This window comes from Hyperolius riggenbachi, chromosome 10 (assembly GCF_040937935.1).
Source record: "Hyperolius riggenbachi isolate aHypRig1 chromosome 10, aHypRig1.pri, whole genome shotgun sequence".
In the NCBI taxonomy this organism is placed as follows: domain Eukaryota; kingdom Metazoa; phylum Chordata; class Amphibia; order Anura; family Hyperoliidae; genus Hyperolius; species Hyperolius riggenbachi.
The window spans coordinates 204814244-204835785 of record NC_090655.1 but is presented as its reverse complement, the minus strand read 5'-3'; the positions used below and the strand labels follow the sequence as shown (position 1 = coordinate 204835785).

The following is a 21542-nucleotide window of genomic DNA, read 5'->3' as shown; positions in this document are numbered from 1 at the left end:
TTAAGAATTTAACAAACTGCGCCTGGGGCAAGAGACCCCCCCCCCCCAGATCCGTCTCTGCCTACATCTGAGGGCCCCATGACAGTTTTGCTATGGGGCTCCATGATCTGGCCCATACTCACGGGCAACTTTTTGGCCTGTCGCCAGCACACGTGAGCGTGTGCGCGACAGGCCGGCGACAGCTCGTCGCCAGGTCCCTCCGCATACACACGGCGGAGGGACCTGGCAACTGATGCGGCGGAAGCTGTCGCTGTTGCTCCTCCCCCCGCCGGAAGCCCAATGCATTTCTTATCTTGTTGCTGTCGCTAGTCCGCGTACTCACATGGACTAGCGACAGTTCCGGCGAAGTTGCGGCGGCGGCGACTGTCGCCAGGCGATTGAGCGGTTCAATCACCCGGCGACATCAGGGACGAGCGACGGTTCGGGGTGCGCACCCGTGCAACGCCGCACATTCACGGGTGACCTGTCGCTGCAACACGCGCGCGCCGTGTGTTGCGGCGACATTTGTAGCCCGTGAGTATGGGCCATAACAGTTCTTGCAGACAAAGAGTTGGTTGCCACTGTTTATCTTCAAAGAAATTCCTTTATTTCATCTTTCTCATTTAAACTTCCTCTATGGGCGTAACATAAATTCTAATGCTATTATAATATCTGAATAGGCAATGAAAAGGGAAATGTCTTGCAGTCACAGTAAGACAAACACTTCAAGCTTATCCTGAGGTCAGGAAACCAGATAAACAGTGAGTTGTCTCGAATTGAGAAAGATTCATCACCTCTTTAGAAAAGCATATTTGAACCATGTTTCCATTGCATTTTATGCCAATTATCCTGTAGCGCTGAAATAGGCTGCTTCTAGATGTGCGGATTCTCAGGGCTGAAAGTCACATGCCTGGAAAGAAAAAGATGATACTAACTTTCATTCATTTATTTTTTTTTTTATTAACAATTTGCCAAAAATGTAGTGGTTTTTTTTTTTTTTTTTTTTTTTTTTTTTACTTTACATCTATTGTATTCATTAATGTTATGAACTTTTAACTGTTTTAATTGAATGAAAAAAATTACTATTATTTTTACCACTTTTATTTTATTTATTTTTGATTGAACATTGTGATTTATTTTTATTTTATTGGAGGAGAGTCAACCATTTTCAGTCTCATTATTAAAAAAGAACATTTATATGAGATTGAATGTATGCGGGAAGCGTACATACAATCCCACTGCCAGGAGCGTTGTGAGCCTGCACAGTAGTTACGGGAGCGCACATGGCCAGGCACACGCATGACAAAGCATTACTCCATCAGAGTTCTGGCCATCCAGCGGGAGACAGGAGTGGCCCAGGGAGACCCAGAGGAACCGAGTGGCCTCAAGGGGACTGGAGGAAACCCCTGGTAAATATACAACCTGAGACTTTTTTGGTTTTAGGTACACTTATTAAGGCTAATTGAGTAAGGCTTTGTAAGATTTTCTGCCTTCACCTGGATCTTTGTCAGATTTTTGTCAGAAACATCTTATCTACATGTTTCTATGGGTCTGTGACAAAAGGTATTAGAATACTATTTGGAGGCTACATTATTATTTGTGTGTTCTCAATAAGGATGACAAATGTGTCCTTTCAGTAACCTAGGTATTAGGTAACATAGGTTGCACTAATTGTGCAATATGCACTTTCATTAGGTGCTCAAGTACCTGTAAAATTGATGTGTGCTGCCTGTGCATGGCAATTTTACTGCTGGTTTGTGAATACACCTTTGTAATCCAAGGAGAGTGAAAAGGTGTGTGCTTCTGACCAGTTTCACCTGACTTATATACTGGCTGCCTCAAGTCTAATGACTAATTCAAATTTAAACTGACTCTCGTCTAATTAAAATGGCAAAGCGTTGCAGGCTGCAATCGCCTACCAGATTGAGCAGGATCTAAGGCTACCTTCCTGACATTCCTGCAGGAGTTGGCCGACGCAAATTCTTGCATCTCAACAGGGGCGCCACGTGTAGGCCTCCTTGTACCCCCAAGAAATGAGGGGAGTGTTGCACCGGGGGGGGGGGGGTTTCTGCTCTCTAACCACCCCCCCCTCTCCCCATTGTCGGTGTGTTCGCTCCCAGGATGCGCATATACACAACAGGTAAGCAAAATACGCAAGAGTAGGGCATCTATCCTTTGGGGAAGCAGCATGGATGGTTCTCCCTAGGCGTAGGCCACATCTGGGGAGTACACCATTCGTGTGTTCTCACTCCCCCCCCCCCACTTTGGGGGGCAGCTGTGGCGCTCCCGGGCAGTGGTTGCTTTGTGAGGGTGCTTGCGCTGCCCCTCATTTCTTGGGGGTACAAGGAGGCCTACACGCGGCGCCCCTGTTGAGATGCAAGAATTTGGGTGGGCCAACTCCTGCAGGAATGTCAGGAAGGTAGCTTTAGATCCTGCACAATCTGGTAGGCGATTGCAGCCTGCAACGCTTTGCCATTTTAATTAGACGAGAGTCAGTTACAATTTGAATGAGTCATTAGACTTGAGGCAGCCAGTATATAAGTCAGGTGAAACTGGTCAGAAGCACACACCTTTTCACTCTCCTTGGATTACATTGAATACACCTTTGTGTGCCCTGTACTGAGACTTACAATGCTTGCATACGTTTAATAACTGCCAACCAGTGGTGCTCAGCAGAGCTCGAATATTCGAGTAGCTTGAATATTCGAGCTCTTTTTCAGCTATTCGAGCTCGAATACCGAGCTCGAATAGCTGCAGCTATTCGAATGGGCTATTCGAGTGAACTCGAATAGCCCACTCACTATTCGAGCTATTCGAGCAAACAGCGCTATTCGAGCTTGAATAACGAGCTCGAATAGCGTCATGGCCACGATTGATGTCCTTAGAGCCAATCAGAGGGCTCCCAGGCCCTCTGACGGCAGCCAATCACAGAGGGGGACCCTGGCCAGCCCCTACCCTATAAATAGCGGCCGCCATGTTCGGTTTTTCCGTCCTTGCCTGACTTGTACAGTAGGGAGAGATCTGCTCCTTTGTGCTTTGGCTTAGCAAGTGCTCTATAGTGGTCAATTACCTAGCGTTTTTGCTCACATACACCTGCTATATACACCTATATTGTTGTTAGCTAGAAAGAGATTGTATTTTAGTTAGTAGCTTGTGTGTTACATAGAGACAGCTGCTGCTGCAGGCAAGCTTACACAGCTTTAGGCCTCAGGGCCTTGCCTGTGTGGGCAGCTGTCCTCCTGTTCTCTGTTAGTTTATTTCTCATCTATACCAGTGTTTCTGCTGTGTATTCTACCCTGTCTTGTCCTTTACTTACTGAGTGATTATTGTATTTTGTAGTTATACTACTGTACTAGGGACACTCACTGTTACTGTTCATAGCTCCTGCGTGTGTGTGTGCGTGCACTGTCTGTAGTGTACACAGTACACAGTATTCCCTTCTACTGAATCATCTGATTACTACTAAATCTGATTATTGTATTTTCGAGTTGTACTTACTGTACTAGGGACACTCAGTCACTGTTCATAGGCTAGCTCCTGTGTGTGTGTGTGTGCGTGCACTGTCTGTAGTGTACACACACTCTATTTCCTTCTACTGAATCTGATTACTACTGATTATTGTATTTTCTAGTTAGTGTACTAGGGGACACACTCACTGTTCACTGTTCACACTTACTGATTACTGATTATTGTATTTTGTATTTGTACTGTACTAGTAATCACTTAGCGATCTAATCACTTAGTGATTAGTGTCATCTCACCCACCAACCCACTCCATTAAAGTACCCCACTTTTTCACCCGCCCTTTTAAAAAACTTTTTTGTTTATGCCCAAAACATCTAAGATGTCTGGAAGTGGCAGCCAGTGCGGTTTGAGCAAGGGGAAGGGCAGCAAGGGAATCAGGAGGAGAGGGAGCAGCATTGTGGCAAGCCGCGGCCGCTCCACCATGCACAGTTCCGCAGCAGCAGCAGCTGCGTCAGTGGCTAACATTCCGCCTATAGCCACTGGCCGTGGACGCCTTGGGCGCCCAGCAGGAGCATCTGCAACTCACTCTGCAGAGACACAGCAGCAGCAGCGTGTAGTACCTGCTCCTATTTTCCTCCAGCCGGGTCGGAAACGTCCCATTGAGGAAAAGGATGCAGCCACTGTGGTGCAACTGATGACGGAGGATGAGCAGCCCGCCATCAGCTCTGCATCCGAGGCCTCCACCCTCACCACCACCACCACCCCTGTTCGCAGCAGCCGCCCAGCAGGGCCTGGGGAGGAGGCCAGTTCACCGTCAGTTGGCGATCTGTCATTCAGCAGTCTTTTGACCCCAGGCATCATGAGTCAATTGTCTGCTGTTGTTGGCGATTTTGAGGAGGAGATGCTGATGGGCACTTTGGGGGAGGAGGGATTGGACAGCAAGACTGTGGCGACAGTCAAGCAGCCCATCCATGCATCAGGAGAGGAGTTTGGGGGGTCATCATCCCAGCAGGACATGTTTCAGGAGGGGGAGGATGATAATGATGATGATGACGTGGTGACAGACAAAGACTGGGTGCCGCCACCACCAGCACCTGGGGATGTCATCATCAGCAGCTCTGAGGAGGAGAAGGAGGATGCGCTTGTGGGCCTTGCAAGGAGGCGCATCATTGCAAGCATTGGCAGCAGTAGGCAGGTCCCACAGCCTGCTGGTGTCTCAGGCTCAGCAGCAGCAGCATCTGCCAGTACCACCACCAGCCGCACCCAATCCCCCCCCCCAACCACCACAGGGAGACAGGCAGCAGCGGCTCCAGGCCGTAGGGGGGTTTTCTTGTCACCAATCTGGCAATGTTTTACCATGCCCACAGTTTACAGCAAGTACGCCACTTGCAACCACTGTCAGCGGAAGTTGAGCAGAGGTGCAGACCCCTTAAAATTCAGCACCAGCTCTCTCATCAACCATCTTGCTGCTAAACATTACCACTAGCATGAGGAGTTCCAGAGGCTGAAGGCATCTGGTGCTGGCAGTGGCAACACACCCATCACTGCACAGCCTTCAGCAGCAGCAGCAGCAGCAACAGCGGCCACCCGCCCTCCTGCTCCTCCAGCACCACCAGCAGGAGTGCGGAAACGCACTGCTCCTCCCCCCTCTGCAACTCCTGCCGCCGACACTGAGGCCTGTTCTGGCAGCCAGTCCTCAGTGGCCTCCTCTGCTGTCTCCGCTGATTCCCGTGCTAGCAAAAGGCAACGCCAGAGCCTTTCGAGGGAGTCCTTCCAGGGGGTGGTTAGGGCTCTGCCTCCCAGCAGCCGTCGCGTGCGGCGGCTGAACGGCTTGCTGGCATGGGCCATGTGCTCCCAACTCCTGCGGTACACGCTCGTGCAGGAGGGGAGCGACATGCGTGCGCTGCTTGCTTGTGCAGCCCCAGACTGGCAGCTCCCCAGCAGACACTTCTTTGCCCGCCAGGTCATGCCTGCACTGCACCGCTTTGTCATGGCCAATGTGGAGCGAGGGCTGGAGCACGCGGTTGGTGAAAGGGTCCACGTCACCATGGACTCCTGGTGCAGCAGCTTCGGGACAGGCCGCTACCTGTCCTTCACTGTCCACTGGGTCAGCTTGGTGGAAGGGGGTGAGGATGGGAGAGCAGCAGCGGGCACAGCAGCAGCAGCAACACAGTGGGTGGTGCCACCCCGCAGGGTCAGGGGAACTGCAGCAGGTTCCTCCGATCCTCTGCCATCCTCCGGCACACCTGGCCAAACCCCCCACCTCAGCAGCAGCGTGAAGCCACGCCACTGCCAAGCGCTGCTGCAGTTGGTCAGCCTTGGGAAGACCAAACTGATGGCAACCCATGTGTTGGCCAAACTCCAGGAGCAGGTGAGGATTTAGCTGACCCCCAGAGGGCTCAGAGTCAGAGAGGTGGTGGCCGACAATGGGGCCAATCTGGTTGCCGCAATCGACAGGGGAAACCTGACCCACATCCCCTGTCTTGCCCACGTGCTGAACCTGGTGGTGCAGAAGTTCTTGCGCACCTACCAGGGGATGGGCGAACTGCTGGAAATGGCAAGGAATGTTGTGCGTCACTTCCGGCGCTCACCTGCAGCCTCTGCGAGCCTGGAAGACGTGCAAAAGGAGCTGGAGCTGCCACGCCATCGGCTGATCCTTGACGTTCCAACTCGCTGGAACTCCACCCTGGCGATGTTGGAGCGTCTGGTTGAACAGAAGCACGCTGTCAACCAGTACCTTGCCCTGGCCACTGTGTCCGCCGCTCAGAAAAGGGACAAGACCAGCAACATCCCGTCCATCGTCCCCGATGACGACTGGGGGCACATGCAGCAGGTGTGCTTAGTGCTGGCTCCCTTTCTGCAGGCCACCAACATGGTGAGCAGGGACCATGCTATGGTGTGCGAGTGGGTGCCCCTGGTTTGTCTGCTGAACAGGGCTCTCGATGCTTTGCTGGAACAGGGAGCGGCAGCCTTGGCCCAGCAGGTGCGGCATGCAGCTGCACAGTCCACCTCTGAGGGGGAGGAGGACTTGGTGGTGGAGGTCCCTGACCTTGCTGCTGATGAGGGGGATCAGCACAGTGCAGCTGAGTTGGTGCGGGGGTGGAGAGAGGATGAGGCGGCAGAGGAGGAGGATGAGGACAGCACTGCCGTCGATGTGCCAGCACACGTGGCCCGCCTCTTCCTAATGGCAGCGCACATGCTGACGTTCCTGCGCAAGGACCCCAGGGTGATCCAGATGAAGCAGAGGGAGGACATCTGGATCAGCATGATGTTGGACCCGCGCCTCAAGGGGAAGTTGAGCCAGTTCCTGCCTCCTGCAGGAGGAGACCCAGCACAACAAATAAGGAGCTTGCAGCAGGCCTTTGTTAAGCGCTTGGAGGAAGCCTTCCCCCAGCCTTCCACCCCCACTGTCCAGCCAGCACAGAGGCAGCAGCAGGTGCCTGCATCCAGCAGCAAGCGCCCCACAGACCTGCTGTCTCTCAGCAACAAGCTCTACAAGACTGTAGAGGCTCCAGCAGTGACTAGAGAGGAGGTGCATGCAGCAGCATCCTCCTCTGGTCACAGCCAGCGCCTGACCCACATGGTGGCTGACTACATGGGGTCCTACAGCGGGCTTGACAGCGATGCCCCTGTTGATCCCATGGAGTATTGGGTCAAGCGCCTGGAGATCTGGAGCGAGCTGGCGCAGTACGCCCTGGAAGTGCTGTCCTGTCCCCCTTCCAGCGTGCTGTCCGAGCGCTGCTTCAGTGCAGCTGGTGGCGTTGTCACCGAGAAACGCTCACGTCTGTCTCACAAGTCTGTGGACAGACTGACGTTTCTCAAGATGAACCAGGCGTGGGTGGAAGGCGAGTTCCTGGCCCCTGTTGTCGGCGAGAGGGGGGACATGAACTGGCTGCCGGAACCATCGTTAATATGCCTTACCACCCTTTACCACCTCCTGGCTCCTGCTCACTACTAAGCCAGCCTGGTTCAGTTTGACTATTACGTCGCCTGTAGCCACACATTTTACACCTACAGTGGGCCGCTGTGTACTGCCCTTCTGCTGTCTGTCTGTGTTTCCCACTGCCAGGGTACACAGATTTTACCTTCTGCTGCCACTCTGCCACCAGCTATTACGTCCAACAATAGCTATATGTGTAATTTGCTGTAAAAAAAAAAAAATATAAACCATTAAAAAAAAAAAGGTTTAATTTTTCTGAGGTGCCCGGGTTGAAAACTGTGTTGTCCCAGTTGTGTATTGGACACGATGTGGGCTGCACGACCGCTGTCTGGGACCTCCTGTTGTGTTTATTTACAGCCCTGGTATCACCGCTAGGTACCAGGGCTATGATGTCACGCTGCCTACCTACCTGCTGCCACACTCACACTACTCCTCCATTCCTCCTGCTGCTGCTGCTGTCTGTCTGCTGTGTTTCCCACTGCCAGGGTACACAGATTTTACCTTCCGCTGCCACTCTGCCACCAGCTATTACGTCCAACAATAGCTATATGTGTAATTTGCTGTAAAAAAAAAAAAAATATACACCATTAAAAAAAAAAAAAGGTTTAATTTTTCTGAGGTGCCTGGGTTGAAAACTGTGTTGTCCCAGTTGTGTATTGGACACGATGTGGGCTGCACGACCGTTGTCTGGGACCTCCTGACCCACATGGTGGCTGTCAGGCTGACTACATGGGGTCCTACAGCGGGCTTGACAGCGATGCCCCTGTTGATCCCATGGAGTATTGGGTCAAGCGCCTGGAGATCTGGAGCGAGCTGGCGCAGTACGCCCTGGAAGTGCTGTCCTGTCCCCCTTCCAGCGTGCTGTCCGAGCGCTGCTTCAGTGCAGCTGGTGGCGTTGTCACCGAGAAACGCTCACGTCTGTCTCACAAGTCTGTGGACAGACTGACGTTTCTCAAGATGAACCAGGCGTGGGTGGAATGCGAGTTCCTGGCCCCTGTTGTCGGCGAGAGGGGGGACATGAACTGGCTGCCAGAACCATCGTTAATATGCCTTACCACCCTTTACCACCTCCTGGCTCCTGCTCACTACTAAGCCAGCCTGGTTCAGTTTGACTATTACGTCGCCTGTAGCCACACATTTTACACCTACAGTGGGCCGCTGTGTACTGCCCTTCTGCTGTCTGTCTGTGTTTCCCACTGCCAGGGTACACAGATTTTACCTTCTGCTGCCACTCTGCCACCAGCTATTACGTCCAACAATAACTATATGTGTAATTTGCTGTAAAAAAAATAAATAAATAAACCATTAAAAAAAAAAAAAAAAAGGTTTAATTTTTCTGAGGTGCCTGGGTTGAAAACTGTGTTGTCCCAGTTGTGTATTGGACACGATGTGGGCTGCACGACCGCTGTCTGGGACCTCCTGTTGTGTTTATTTACAGCCCTGGTATCACCGCTAGGTACCAGGGCTATTATGTCACGCTGCCTACCTACCTGCTGCCACACTCACACTACTCCTCCATTCCTCCTGCTGCTGCTGCTGTCTGTCTGCTGTGTTTCCCACTGCCAGGGTACACAGATTTTACCTTCTGCTGCCACTCTGCCACCAGCTATTACGTCCAACAATAGCTATATGTGTAATTTGCTGTAAAAAAAAAAATATATATAAACCATAAAAAAAAAAAAAGGGTTTCATTTTTCTGAGGTGCCCGGGTTAAAAACTGTGTTGTCCCAGTTGTGTATTGGACACGATGTGGGCTGCACGACCGCTGTCTGGGACCTCCTGTTGTGTTTATTTACAGCCCTGGTATCACCGCTAGGTACCAGGGCTATTATGTCACGCTGCCTACCTACCTGCTGCCACACTCACACTACTCCTCCATTCCTCCTGTTGCTGCTGCTGTCTGTCTGCTGTGTTTCCCACTGCCAGGGTACACAGATTTACCTTCTGCTGCCACTCTGCCACCAGCTATTACATCCAACAATAGCTATATGTGTAATTTGATGTAAAAAAAAAATAAATAAACCATTAAAAAATAAAAAAGGTTTAATTTTTCTGAGGTGTCCGGGTTGAAAACTGTGTTGTCCCAGTTGTGTATTGGACACGATGTGGGCTTCACGACCGCTGTCTGGAACCTCATGCTGTGTATTTACGGCCTGGTACCACCGCTAGGTACCACAGCCTATTATGTCTCGCTGCCTGCCTCATTGACTGCCTGCTGCCACACAATCATCCTCCTCCTGCTGCTGCTGCTGAATTTACCTCCTGCTGTCTGTGTGTTTCCACTGCCAGGGAGCACATACAATGGCGCTTCCACCATGCGCCACCAGCTATTTATTACGCTCAAAAATAGCTGCATTTCTTTAAAAAAACAAAAAAAATATATACTTTTTAATACTTTGTGATATTATTTTTAGAGGTGTCCGGGTTGAAAACTGTGTTGTCCCAGTTGTGTATTGGACACGATGTGGGTTCACGACCTCTGTCTGGAACCTCATGCTGTGTATTTATGGTCTGGTACCACCGCTAGGTACCACAGCCTATTATGTCTCGCTGCCTGCCCCATTGACTGCCTGCTGCCACACAATCATCCTCCTCCTGCTGCTGCTGCAGAATTTACCTCCTGCTGTCTGTGTGTTTCCACTGCCAGGGAGCACATACAATGGCGCTTCCACCATGCGCCACCAGCTATTTATTACGCTCAAAAATAGCTGCATTTCTTTAAAAAAAAATAGAAGAGAAATAAGTGAAGAAGAAGAAGACGATATAGAAGAAGAAGAAGATATATAAAAAGAAGAAGAAGAAGGAGAAGAAAAAGAAGATATAGAAAAAGAAGAAGAAGAAATAGACAAAATAAGAAGAAGAAGATATAGAAAAAGAAGATATAGAAAAAGAAGATGAAGAAGAAGAAGATGAAGAAGAAGAAGATGAAGAAGAAGAAGATGCAGAAGAAGAAGATGAAGAAGAAGAAGATGAAGAAGAAGATGAAGAAGAAGAAGTATACAGTAGTACTGAACAGAATTTTGGACACAACTTCTCTTTCCACTTTTTTTTTTTTTTTTTTTAAGAAACATCCCCACATAATCACTTGCTGTTGTTACTTGGAAAAAAAGATGTTTCTTGCATCATTCACCCCCAAAACAAGTGTTGGAAGCTAATTAAGGCCAATTCGAATAGTCAGCTCGAATAATGAGCTCGAATACCGACTCGAATAGTGAGCTCGAATTTCGAGGTCGAATCGAGTAGTAAAAAATATTCGACTCGAATATTCGACCGACCTCGAAATTTACTATTCAAATTCGACCTAACTCGAATAATAAAAAGGGGTATCCGAGCATCCCTACTGCCAACCATATCAGTCAGATGCAATCACTAGGTTCAGGGCCCCTGTACAGATCAATTGCTCTGTTGTTGCCTAGTGATGCATCTGTACAGCATTGGAGGCCCAAAACTGTCACCCTACAATCAGATCTGATCACTATAGCTCAGTGATGGCTAACCTTTCAGAGGCCGAGAGCCCAAACTGCGACCTAACATCGACTTATTTATCTCCGAGTGCCAATGGGGGGGGGGGGGGTTGCGGCGTGGCCATGATATTGTATGGGCGGAGCTAACGTAATGATATAACAGCGAGGCATAAGAAAGCAGTGTCTCCGCCATGATGTGGTGAAACGAGGATTCGCATCATGGGTGTGCAGAAACTGTGTGATGCTATTTATTAGTATACCCGCCGTAACCCCAAAGCAGCAAATGTAGCCAACTATGACCATTAATTAACTGTCAGTTTTGACGCAACGCACATAATGTAAGATTCATATGGTTACATGAAAGTCAATAGACTTCCATGTTACCATTCACACTACAGGTGTGCGTTTCCATGCGTTACGTTGTAACGCATCTGGGAACATTTTAACGCACAACACATACGTTTCCCCGATGGGTACAGCTGCCGACGTCCACGCTTTAGCGCACCACAATGTGCATTCCGTGCGATCACTGTGCGTTGGCAGAGCATGCATGAAATTGCATTAGTGCATACGTTCTATAGTGTGAATGAGCCCTTAATAATAAATGCAGCAACAGTTACCCCAGACACCAGAAAATAAACGCAATGTGTGCAACATTGCAGCAGAAAATCATGCAATGTGGGCCACATTTCACCAGAAAACAAACGCAGTGGGCCACATTTCACCAGAAAATAGACGCAGTGGGCCACATTTCACCAGAAAATAGACGCTGTGGGCCACATTTCAAGAGAAAATAAACGCAGTGGGCCACATTACACCAGAAAACAAACGCAGCGGGCAGCATTTCACCAGAAAACAAACGCAGCAGGCAGCATTTCACCAGAAAACAAACGCAGCCGGCAGCATTTCACCAGAAAACAAACGCAGTGGGAAGCATTTCACTGTAAATAAACGCAGTGGGCCGCAATTCACCAGAAAATAAACGCAGTGGGCCACAATTCACCAGAAAACATACACAGTGGACCACATTTCACCAGAAAACATACGCAGTGGGCCACAATTCACCAGAAAACATACGCAGTTGGCAGCATTTCACTGTAAATAAACGCAGTGGGCCACAATTCACCAGAAAATAAACGCAGTGGGCCACAATTCACCAGAAAACATACGCAGTGGGCCACAATTCACCAGAAAACATACGCAGTGGGCAGCATTTCATAGTAAATAAACACAATGTGGGAAACATTTTAGCAGAAAACAACACAATGGGCAGCATTTCACCTGCAAAAAAAAGTAATGTACTCACCTGACAGAAGTCTTCCCTCTCGGCTGGGCTCTGGCGTGCATCTTTCCCGGATCTTCTGCAGCTGAGTCTCCCGCGCTGCCGCTGACAGGCAGAGTGCAGGGCTATGGGAAGATGGCTGCCGCTGAAGCCCTGTACTGGAGACACAAATAGTCTCCAGTACAGGGCTTCGGGACGGCAGCCATCTTGCCGTAGCCCTGGTCTGCCTCCCGGGAGACTGCGGGGCTGCGGGCTATGAACTGGCGCGGCGGCGTCTAGTAGACGCTGCGGCCAGTTCATAAGCAGCGGTGGCGTGCCAGCAAATTAGGCTACGCGTGCCGGGCCCGGCACGCGTGCCATAGGTTCGCCACCGCTGCTATAGCTTGTGTATAATGGGTCACTACATGCACTACTAGTAAGGAAATAAGGGGTATGTGGCATCATTTTAACCAGGAAGAGAAAAGTAGTGTTGCTCGCCACTTTAACCCATGATCACCAGCTGTTTTCCTGAACACGAGGTCGGATACCAAATTTGTGATCGCCTCTCGATCACGGATTCAATTCCAAATGCACTCGTGATTGTAGTCCAAATCCGACTCGTGATTACGGATTTAGTCGTGATCATTGCTGTGATTATTACCTGAAAACATGCTGGCTTTAGCAGTTAATAGCAAAGGGGCTTTCGCTATTAACCAAATGTGCAGGTATGTTAAGTAGAACAGTGGGAACAAGGGGAACATTTAAAGAAAAAAAAAACTTACAGTTTTTGAGAAAATCGATTATACATTTTTAAAGGAAAATAGTATACATTTAAATGCGGTAAATGACAGTTAATGTATTTACCGCATTTACAGGTATACTTTATTCCTTTTAAACTTCCTTTGAAACTTTAAAAACGGTTTTCTCAAAAACTATAAGGTCTTTTTGAAAAATGTTTTTCCTCTTGTTCTCACTGTTCTTCTTAACATATCCAGCAAATTTGGTGTTTCTGGCATGTAAGGGGGCTTTGCAATTAACTGCTAAAGTCGGCGGGTTTTGGCGGGTTTTTAATCACGAATACTTTTTTTCATTTGAAATATTAAAATCAATTTTCTCAAAAACTAAAAGTTCTTTTTGAATTTTTTTTAAAGTTGCAGCCACTGATCACCTTTATAATTCATGCAATTTTGGTGATTTTCGCATGTATGGGGGCTTTGCTATTAACGTTAAAGTCAAATCGGACATTAAAGTCAAATCTACATGTAGTCATGGCTAAAATCCGAGTCGAATTCGGAGCTCCGATTCAAATCTGGATGACGATCACGGCATATCCAGATTACGATTCTGCTGTGGCCGGATTTACTCGTGATTGGGGGTATCCAAGCATCACTGGAGATAAGGAATATATTTAGAGATTACAGTTACTAATGTAGCTGTAATCCACACAGTGTTATTTATAACATGCTCTTATTATTTATACCCAGATTAATTACAAGTTGATACACATGTTTTTGCATGCTTCATCTAGAAATGTGCTGTAGACTGAGTGTTATGTTAATGTGATGTATTGCAATGCAGAGAGGTGAACATGGTGACCACAGAGTTGTTTCTCCAAACCAATTAACTGATACTCATAAAGATATTGGCTTTAGTAACATTTTTAGCAATAAGTTTAAATGTGATACAAATCTCTTAACCAAATATTTATAGATTATGTTCTGTTAAGTTTTTTAAGTATATAGACTCTTCAATAATTTCATTTTTTTTGGGCAGTTCGACTGCATACGTATAAAATTGCCGCGGGAGACTTGGGGGCAGGATAGAGCCGGTATACGGCTTTTCCTGCTGCTGCACAAGTCCCAGTGGTTTTATTTACTATTCCCCCTCTAGGTCCACGTGGATACTGGATAGTGGGGAATGATGAAATTTGGCTTCCAGCTATTGCTGGCGGCTGAATTACAGTGTTTTAAAAGTAACTTCAGCTCTGTCTTCTGATGGCGTTAAAGTTACTCACAGTGCACCGCTATAGTCGTAATTCCTATTACGGCCCATGGTGGCACCCAAATCTCTTGCGTTGTTATAACTGCACTCGTGGTTGACCTCCTCAGTGTATCATGTAATAACGGCGCCTATTAAAACGGGTGCCCCATAGACATCAATGTTAAACTGTTTTCGTTAGGTGATAACTGTATAAAAAGTGTTAATTTAAAACAATTATAGTTTGTAAAATTGTTTGCCAAAATATAAAACATATATAAATATATCGTTTGTTGTGTTTAACTTTCATGTCCATACCAAATGTATTGATTACAGTAACCCATAATTTCACAAATAATCGTTTCTAAACTGTATAATTGTTTCTAAAACTGTTCCCTATGCTTTCTCAGAAAAAAAATTGTTTACATTTCAACTTTGTTTTTCAATGTTACAAGTTATTGGTTTTCAACAAATTAAGTTTAACTCACACATAAAGAAAACATGTATTTTTACTTTTGACTCCTCAATTATCTTTTTTTTTTAATTCTATGTTAAACTAAAACATAAACAATCATATACAAATGAATTTTACACAAACAAAATGGGGGATTAAAGTTAGGTGCCCTCCAGGGGGGAGTTAAGGTTAGGCACCACCAGGGGAGGCCTTAGGGTTAGGCATCACCGAGAGGACTTAGGGTTAGGCACCACCAGGGAGGGTCTGTCATCACTCGGCCTTTAGTATTGGTCGCTGCTCCAGAAAAATAGATCTGTCAGGAAATTTCCGACATCTATCTTCCCCTAAAGTTAGGGGTACTAGCTAGTTTTGGGGAAGGTTTGGAGGCGCCCAGTAGAAAATGATAGCATAAATTGTACTCTATATATATGGTATTGTCAATAGTAAGTATAACAAAGTGGTCCTACCTTGTAGGTGTCCCTTTTCGGGAAAATAAATAGGTAGATATGTGGTTAAAAGACAGTTTAATTTTATTGATGCAGAAGACAACGCATTTCACAGCCACAGCCGCTTCCTCAGGTCAATAGTAGTGCCTAAGCTGTATGGGATCAAAGTATTGAGGCGCCCGGATACTTTGATCCCGTACAGCTTAGGCACTACTTTGATCCCATACAGCTTAGGCCCCGGCTGAAGCTTTCCTTGTGGGCCCTTAGTGTCCCAGTCCAACCCTGGCCAGAATGCTGCACTCTACTCTTCTAGAGTTACAGATACCACTGTTGGACTCGGATAACTCTTGGGGGATCTGGACTTTCCCTTGGTATCTGAGGAAGCTAGACGGGAGCTGGAGAGAGAGAGAGAGAGAGAGAGATAGAGATAGAGAGAGAGAGAGAGAGAGAGAGAGAGATGAATCTAACTGGCTATCTGGGGTTCTCTTTGGACAACTGCTGAACACAAAAGGCAAGGCCATGCCTGGCTACAAATCCTTAAGCAGTGGCTGGATGGTGTAATGGTTAAGGGCTCTGCCTCTCACACAGGAGACCAGCGTTCAAATCTTGGCTCTGTCTGTTCAGTAAGCCAGCACCTATTCAGTAGGAGACCTTAGGCAAATCTTCCTAACATTGCTACTGCCTATAGAGCGTGCCCTAGTGGCTGCAGCTCTGGCGCTTTGAGTACGCCAGGAGAAAAGCACGATATAAATGTTATTTGTCTTGTCTAATTTTTTGTCTTGACAACTGTTGAACACAAAAGGAAAGGCCATGCCTGGCTACATATCCTTAAGCAGTGGCTGGATGGTGTAATGGTTAAGGGCTCTGCCTCTGACACAGGAGACCAGGGTTCAAATCTCAGCTCTGTCTGTTCAGTAAGCCAACTCCTATTCAGTAGGAGACCTTAGGCAAGTCTTCCTAACGCTGCTACTGCCTATAGAGCGTGCCCTAGTGGCTGCAGCTCTGGCGCTTTGAGTCTGCCAGGAGTAAAGTGTGATATAAATGTTATTTGTCTTGTCTAATTTTTCTCTTGGATTGAGCATAAATGGTACATGCTAGGCTAGTTTCAGCTAGTAGTGTTGGTGGTATAATGGATATGTTAGTTACCTACACATACACTGAGACCTGTGTTCAATCCCCAGCCACGGTATGTAAGCTGGTTTTTGAAATACTATAATTCCCTGGCAGATGAGACCCTCCTCCCTCCGGTAGGAGGGAAGAGGGTGGTCCTCCAGGTATTAGAACCCTTGAAACATGTTTTCTATCATTTTTCCAGCCAGTAGAAATTTTTCTAAATTTTGAAGTATGCCTCTCCATTGAAGTCTATTGCAGTTTGCGAACTTTTTCGCAAACCGAACTTTCCGCGGAGGTTCGCGAACAGGGTTCGCGAACTGAAAATCGGAGGTTCGCGCCATCACTAACCTAATCCCCCCCCCCCCTTCCTGTCAAACGATCAGATAGTGGATAGATTCAAATATCTTGGGATATGGCATCAGCTTTACCCGGTAAAGTTCCTTGAGTTCATCCTACAACCAGTTTTGGAATCTGTTGAGACTAAAGGCTCATACGCAGGTCAAATTTTTCCACGCGCCCGATTTAACATCCAAATGATCAGACGTTTGGACGTCCAAACGACCGGTTGTTTAGAAAACTCCAACGTGTGTATGAGCCATAAGCTAAAAAGTTGGTCCTCTCTCCCTTTAAATATATGTGGTAGCGTATGTATAATTAAAATGGTCGTGGCTCCAAAGCTTTTATATATCCTGTAGATGGATCCAACATGGATTCCTCGCTGTATGTTAAAGCACATTGTCTCTCTTATTACTTTGTTTATTTGGTCAAATTCGGTACCCAGAATTTCATTATCTGCGTTGCAACTACCCACTTCCCAAGGGGGACTTGCAGTTACTAATCTTTTCTTATACTTTTTAGCAGTGCAACTTGTACCTATTAACTATTAGCTGAGTGATTTCAGGCGAAACTCTTCGTTGGCATTGGAAGACGATATTACAAGCTCTTACGAGTCTTTATGCAGAGCCATCTACAGATATGGTGATTCAGGAGTGTGTAGAGGAACAGCCCTTATACAAAACACGTTTAAAATTTACAAAGTCACCCGCAAAATTTTATGTGAGCCTGTAACCCTGATATCTCTTAGTTCCCCAATATCGTACAATATCAGTCTTCCAGAGTTGCTCTCGGTGCCTGACCCCAGTTTTTGGAATCAGCTTAATGTAAAATATTTGCACCAGCTTTATGCTGATGAGAGGTTTAAAGACTTTTCACATTTCCGTGCGAAGTTTGTCTTCTCAGCTGTGCCTTATTCAGGTACTTTCAGCTCAAACACGCTGTGGGTGCCCAGATTGGTCTACACGATGTGGACTTGACACCTTTAGGTCTAGAACACTTATTTTTACAGAAGGATAGAACCAAACAAATCTCTAACTACTATAATTTTTTGCTGACATCCCACTGTTCCTCTAAATTTATATCTGTGCAGGAGCGGTGGTTGGACACTGAGAATAACATTAATGAAGATGATTGGAGGGATTTTATGGACTATTACCATTTATTTATTTATTATTTATTGTATTTATAAAGCACCAACATATTACGCAGCGCTGAACATTAATTTAGGTTACATACAATATTTAGGGGTGACATACAGCAATATGACAATACAGGAATACAAGAAAACCAGATCACACAGCACAGTATGAGTACCAGGTAATGCTTAGTCAGTCACTGGATGGAGCATGGAGATTAGGCAAGTTAGGTTCACTCAGATGCATAGCATGGGTTCACAGTAATGGAGGTGCATGATCAGATAGGACACAAAAGGAGGAGGACCCTGCCCAAAGGCTTACAATCTAGAGGGAGAGGTAAGGACACGAACGGTAGGGGACCAGAGTTCAGCTGTAGGTTTAGAGCACTTGTGAGGGGTAGTAGGCCAAAATGAAAAGGTGAGTTTTGAGGGCTTTCTTGAAGATGTTGAAGGAGGGGGCTGCCCTAATGGGTGGAGGTAGGGAGTTCCATAGTGTTGGAGCAGCTCTTGAGAAGTCCTGGAGGTGTGCATGGGACTGGGTGATGCGGGGGGCTGTTAGGCGAAGTTCATTGGAAGAGCGGAGTGAGCGGCTAGGTGTGTACCTCTGAGTAAGATTGGAAATGTAGGCTGGACAGGTTTTGTGGACAGATTTGTAGGTCAGACACAGTATCTTGAATCTGATTCTGGACTGGATAGGAAGCCAGTGGAGGGATTCTAGGATGGGATCTGCCATGGTGGAGCGATGGGAGCAGTGGATAATTCTGGCTGCCGCATTCATGATGGACTGCAGTGGGGCTGTTCGGGTCATAGGGAGACCAGACAGCAGGGCATTGCAGTAGTCAAGGAGGGAAATTATGAGGGCATGGATGAGGAGTTTGGTGGTGGCAGAGGTCAGGAAAGGGCGAATCTTACAGATGTTACGAAGGTGGAAGTTGCAGGACTTTGTGAGGTTTTGGATGTGGGAAGTGAAGGAGAGTGCGGAGTCCAGGGTGACACCCAGACAACGGGCTTGAGAGGTAGGGCAAATGGTAGTGTGGTTAACAGTGACATGCACATCTGGGAGGTTCGTGGATGGCCGGGGTGGGAAGATCATAAATTCAGTTTTGTCTAGATTTTGTTTCAGGAACCTAGCGGACATCCAGGAGGAGATGGCTGATAGGCAGGAGGAGACCTTGTCCATGGTAGTGGTGGATATGTCAGGGGTGTGGAGGTAGATCTGGGTGTCATCTGCATACCGATGATAGTTAAAACCCATGGAGGAGATAACCTTGCCAATGGAGGATGTGTATAGGGTGAACAGTAGGGGGCCAAGGACCGAACCTTGGGGGACTCCCACCGAGAGGTGGTTGGGGGTGGATGAGGACTCATTGAAGGCAGGTCGTGAAGGTGCGGTTGGAGAGGTAGGATGAAAGCCAGGACAGGGCGAGATCATGAATGCCCAAGGACTGGAGGGACTGGAGGAGTAGGGGATGATCTACTGTGTCAAAAGCTGTTGAAAGGTCAAGAAGGAGGAGAATGGAGTATTTACCTTCAGCTTTAGCTAAGGCAAGGCTAAAGCAAAGTTGTTGACCACTTTGGCAGTTATAAGGAAGTTATTGCCGCATATGATAAATTGGTCAATTTAACCACTTCACCCCCCCCCCCCCCCCCAGTGCTAAATTTCTCCGTCCCTCTGCGCACCGCTTCGCCCCCAGGGATGGAGAAAGGCGCACCTGTTTGTTTACTGGCTGGGAGTGGAACTCTTGCGCACACTCCAGCCAGCCCGCACAGCAGGTGACTAATTGGACGTTAGGAACAAGCATTCCTAAATCCAATTAGCCTCGCCGATTGCGAGTAGAATGAAAACGGCTTCAAACAGAAGCCGTCTTTGTAACAATTGTGGAATTCTCTCCGTGATCAGCGCACAAGACGTGCGCTGACACTGCGGAAATCCTCCACAAGCGTGTAATTTGAGGGAACCCAGCAAAAGGTGCAATGCACCTGTAGAGGGAAATTCCTGTCGACAGGTGGAGCTGTGGAGTGCAGAGGAACAGCTCCTCTGCCCTGCCACACATGCCAGACAGGAATTGCATGAAGGGAAGAAACGCAGGGCAAGATAGCCCTGAAAGAAAGAGATCAAAGCGACAGAGGGTATGTGTGTCCACCAAATTAGTCGCCACCCTGCGACGATGAACACACAACTATGAAGACAAAGTAAAAAGGCAATCGCCAGAGATGGCGATTGCTAACAGCAACACAAGACCAAATAAGTACAGATGAGGAATGTATGTATGTCCACCAATCTAGCTGCCAACCTGCGACGGTGGACACACAACAGCAGAAACCAAGTGAGAACGCAATCGCAAGAGAAGCGATTGAGGAAGAGAATGAGCATAGGGATTGATTGTATGTGTGTGCACCAAACTAGTCGCCAACCCGCGACGGTGCATACACAACAGCAGATATGAAGTAGGAACGCAATCGCGAGAGAGGCGACTGCCAGAGGTGACACAAGGCTACAGCAAGGCAGAGCATGAGAGTAGCAGAGGCACAGCAAATCATACAATGAGAAGATAAGGAAAATAACAAACGCTAGCTAAACGCGAACACCGCACTCATTCGCAACAGTGCACGCGTTTATGCGCAGTCTCCACGTGATAAGCACAACAGAGTCAAGCACGCCTAACTAACCACGGACAGACAAACATAAAACAGAGGACGCGAGCGCTTGCTTAACGGTTACCTCACCGAGCCTCCAGCAAGCGTTCATAGCAGACAAGACAGATACACGAAAACAGGAATAAGCGAGAGATAGGATCCACAGCACTAGCGCAAGAGGCTAGTGCGATCCAGGAAGACAGAACAGAAGAATCCACAGCACTAGCGCAAGAGGCTAGTGCGATCCAAGTATAGAAAGAGAGATGGAGATCAGACAGATCCACAGCACTAGCGCAAGGCGAGTGCGATCCTGGCAAGACAGAACAGATGAGATAGCTGGTAGCAACCGCTGCTCCAGCTATACTCCAAGAACAAAGATCAGAACGACTTCCTGTCTACCACCGCTGGGACAGGACAATCGCAACAGACAAACAAAACAGATATGCAATCCTAACTGCACTAGGGAATCTGCCTAGTGCAGTTCCAGGAATTACTCTAAACTAATATTCAAACAATGAGCAAGGCTGACACACTCCAGGAGTGTTACACAGGAACTAACCCTTATGACCAGCAAAGGACTCTGGGAAACATAGCTCTTTATACTGCCAGTCATCAAAGGAGGCAGGTAGGAGATTTGCATAACGAGTGTATGCAAATTCCTCAGCAGCAAGCTGCAATACTGACAAAAGGTCTCTCTTCCAGAGACCTGCAGAATGCAGACCTGAACAGTGGTTAAAAGGCTGCCTGCCTGCGCAGGCAGCCAAGCGGATCCTCACAGTCTTCATTCAAAACAATGTAAGATAAACAAACGTGCAGCGCGCGATCATGCGCCCCCGCGACCCGCGCGCGCACACAAACCCCCCGGCTAGTGTTGGGCGAACATCTAGATGTTCGGGTTCGGGCCGAACAGGCCGAACATGGCCGCGATGTTCGGGTGTTCGAGCCAAACTCCGAACATAATGGAAGTCAATGGGGACCCGAACTTTCGTGCTTTGTAAAGCCTCCTTACATGCTACATACCCCAAATTTACAGGGTATGTGCACCTTGGGAGTGGGTACAAGAGGAAAAAAAATTAGCAAAAAGAGCTTATAGTTTTTGCGAAAATCGTTTTTAAAGTTTCAAAGGGAAAACTGTCTTTTAAATGCGGGAAATGTCTGTTTTCTTTGCACAGGTAACATGCTTTTTGTCGGCATGCAGTCATAAATGTAATACAGATGAGAGGTTCCAGGAAAAGGGACCGGTAACGCTAACCCAGCAGCAACACACGTGATGGAACAGGAGGAGGGCGGCGCAGGAGGAGAAGGCCACGCTTTGAGACACAACAACCCAGGCCT

General features: G+C 47.7%; 1 protein-coding gene across 1 annotated transcript in view; it reads left to right on the top strand.

Moving 5' to 3' along the window:
* The first annotated feature begins 692 nt into the window (after window positions 1-692).
* The window catches only part of LOC137536222 (membrane-spanning 4-domains subfamily A member 4A-like), a 211496-nt gene continuing 190646 nt past the window's right edge, over window positions 693-21542 (top strand). Inside the window, exon 1 of the mRNA XM_068258334.1 lies at window positions 693-740. The gene's annotated coding sequence lies outside the window, so the exon portion shown is untranslated. The remainder of the gene's footprint in view (window positions 741-21542) is intronic.